General features: G+C 33.8%; 1 long non-coding RNA gene across 1 annotated transcript; it reads right to left on the bottom strand.

Annotated features, from left to right (window-relative positions):
* Positions 1–1,075: 1,075 nt before the first annotated feature.
* LOC110880688 lies at positions 1,076–1,879 on the bottom strand. The gene is made up of 2 exons (XR_002559413.2): positions 1,556–1,879; positions 1,076–1,430 (listed from the first exon to the last, which is right to left on the bottom strand). It is a non-coding gene; the product is annotated as an uncharacterized LOC110880688 (long non-coding RNA).
* Between the last annotated feature and the right edge of the window lie 1,814 nt (positions 1,880–3,693).

Genomic DNA, 3,693 nt, shown 5'->3' with positions numbered 1-3,693 from the left:
GGAACCTCGACAGTTGAGTTTTGCATACGATAGGTAGGTGTTACCCTTTGAACCTTCGCTCATGAAATGCACTTAGCCCACTAGCTATGAGTAGATCTCGATGTCTTTGAACTCGTCTGCCGTTTGTGTATACGACAATACACTTCACACAAGACTCTCCCTAGCGGGGTCATCTCCTCATAGTCGTGTCCAATAATGGTCGTGGAACACTTTCCTGGTTCTGCGAGAGCTCTAGGAATTGTGCCCTCAATTCCATTCGAAGCGACCCCACTTCTCTCTAATATAGGTGATTCTTCTTAGATCATTAAAAGCATTGTGGTTTTCGTGATTTATCCAAATCATTTACCACATATTATGCTTAGCCTCACTCTTTGTCACTGAATATCATAGGAATAGACTAGGACGCATTTAAACACCCTTTTATACTTTGGGGGTATGTATAACCATATATACATATCATTTATGCCCCCGCAGTGACCACCTTTAGGCATATGAGTTAGTTGTCCTATTGAATTTAGATCTTGGGATCTCCAGTCAACTAAGTTAGGTGTCCTTCACATGCCCTTTTTCCATGGGATTAAGTCTCATTCCACAACTTGATCTCTAATAAACCCTCAGGTTGTTGGATCCATAACATTAATAAATAACTTTGCGTATTTGAGATCAGTTATCATCATGTGTTCTTAACTCGTAAGTTAATTTTGCCAATTGTCAACTTCTAAGACTATAACCTCAGTGGCCATCTGAATCTGGTTATAATATATGTCTTTGTAAGATACGCTTATCATTTAAGGCAAACACATCTCCATTATGCACTACGACCTTTGTGTCATCCACATAGTCGTTTGTTTGCAATGTTAGATTAGATTACAAAATCCTTATTGCCAAACTTTTATGATACAAATGCAAGACACCCCCACATTTAAGTGTTATAGGATATCATCCAGATGGGGTAATGAAAACCATTTCTACATACCCTTATAGGGTTGTTTCTAAATCGATCATCCCCCACATTTCTTGCCATTTGATCAACATTTATGTAACTTCACTTATGACGACATTTATACACATATGATTGAACAAGATCAACCTCATTGTATAAGTGAATTCAACTCATATTGCATTATCTTACATAAGCTTCCGAGCTGACCAAAGCAACACATGCCATTGTTATAAGTTTGTCACCAACTTAGAATAATTCTAATTTAACATCTAGAATAAGCCTAGACAATGAATTCTCCTCATTAGCTTTTCGAACAAACTCTTCAAAAGTTACATGTCTTTTCCTTATAATGAATGAAAATTTCTCCCTTAATTTTGTCTGTACACAAATTCTTTTTGTGTTCATACACATTTGAATGTTTAGAGTTAATTAGCCTCCAGTCGATTCATTACAAAACGCCTTTGACGTTCACCAGTGTCATAAAAAGCTGCAATATATCGTACAAGCTATAATTAGGTAGTGGAAAATCACCAATCCCATGGAACAAACTGATAAAAACTGTAAAAATGTATCTATAATTAAAATAAGTATATGTTAACTGTTATTTCTTACCGCAACATGTCATTGACTTCTATTGGCACCGCCTTCTATGCTAGAAACCTGAATCCGACATGTTCCCTTACCAGGTCTCCCAAAAAAAACATGGAAATTTAGATCAGCATTCCGGAGATGAGGTGATCGGATCTGAAAGGGAAAGGGAGATGGGAAATTATTGGGAAGCGGATGATTAAAGTTTGGTACGAATTTCATATGTATGTTTTGGGAGGAATTTGAGTTGCATTTGGGACGAATTTCATATGTATGTTTTGGGAGGAATTTGAGTTGCATTTGGGACGAATTTCATATGTATGTTTTGGGAGGAATTTGTCTTTATTCACTTATCGATTGGAAATGAAAAAAAAAAAAGACAGCACCTCATGTTTTATGCTATTGAATTTTTTGAAAGAAGAAAAATCAAAATGAGTTAAAAAAAAAAGACAACACCTCACCTAGGACCATCCTCCATACCCTCTAGTTTTGTAAGATGGACCATCCTTGGGAGGACTATGATGTGGCGCCTACGTGGCGGATCATCCTCCTTAGAGGACCATCACCATACCCTCTAGCCTAATAAAACTCATCAAATGTCATCATTAAAACTCTACTCAAGAGTTTCACCATATGAAGAGTTTAATTAGTAATTAAAATTTCTCTTAAATGGATTTAGAAATCACAAATTAACGTTGGTGATAAATTCCACATAACTACACCATCACTTTAGGGTGATTTAATTTTTGAAGTCAACATTAAATTCAATGTATGACCTTTTATTTCTAAATCATACAAAACATTAAAATCAATGGTACAACAAATTACTTATATAAAATGTTTACATAAAATATTTCAAAGCATTTGTATATTAACCATTTTTAACAATCATGTTAAAATGAAAGAAATTCTAACGCGCACGTTAGAAATATTAACATTTCCACACAATGTTAATTCGACTTGCTAAAAACACATATATCGTTGAAATAAATAAGTCATTTCTAATACACACGTTAGAAACTAAACAATTAAAAAATTGCTTCCAAACTAACGCGTTTCATGAACATTTCTAACATACATGTTAGAAGACAAATGATTACAAAAATCATTATAAGACTTATTTGTTCATATCAATCCATGGGTGGATGAAGAGTCTACTTTAAATAGAGACTTAATTAGAGACATAAAACTCTAATCAAGTAACATAAAACTCTTATTTAAAGACATAAAACTCTTATTTAAAGATTTAAAAATTCTACTTAAGAGAATTTAACATTTACAAAAAACGTATGGTTTACACCAATAATTCTGGTCTAACACACATGTTAGAGAATTTGACGTTTACAAAAAACGTATGGTTTACACTAATAAACCCGATCTAACACAAAAGTTAGAAAAATTAACGATTCCCAAAATCGTTTCAAAAACCAAACGGTTGAACCAAAACTATTTGTTTTGTACCATTGTATAGGATTTAAGATTATGTCTCAATCTCAAGAAATCCAAACACAACAAGTTGTACCACATACATATTTCCCAAAAGAAAATATTTATAAGATCATAATCTTTAAAAATATTTTTTTATTATAAATCCTTTTGTGAATCCAAAATCCTTATAAATAATGTTTTAAGATTGTAGCAACAATCTCACGAAATCTGTTTTAAGTTTGTAGGAATTAGGTTCACCTTTAGTAAAATATAATTACTAAATATATAATAACAAGACTCTCGTTATTCGTAGGAAATATCATAGTACAATACCGGTTACAATAACTAAATAAAAAGAATATAAAATATAATAATATCTACCAATCTTGATTCAAGCCGTATCTCTGGTGGGTCCTTCACGCGCACTTGATAGCATCCTAGACTCGAGTATTCATCATCTTGAGTCTTGAAAATATACTCGTTGACTGCAACAAAGAGCACACTGAAACGTTGACGATTTTGGTTGAGGCACGTGTTCAACACGCTTCCCTTAAAACAGATTTTGCGCCTCTACTAAAGACGACGCGTCTGTCTCCCAGGGTACAACAGCCGAAGCAGTATGTACTGCCGGAGATGGCCACATGCCCGAGGTTACACCGGATAAAATTATAGTGTTAGAACTTGTGGAAAATAATGATATGAAGATGATGAAATTGAATAGAGACAACATATCT

Source organism: Helianthus annuus, chromosome 10 (genome assembly GCF_002127325.2).
Source record: "Helianthus annuus cultivar XRQ/B chromosome 10, HanXRQr2.0-SUNRISE, whole genome shotgun sequence".
Lineage (NCBI taxonomy): Eukaryota > Viridiplantae > Streptophyta > Magnoliopsida > Asterales > Asteraceae > Helianthus > Helianthus annuus.
The sequence above is the reverse complement of the archived record's forward strand: the minus strand, read 5'-3'. Positions and strand labels throughout refer to the sequence as shown.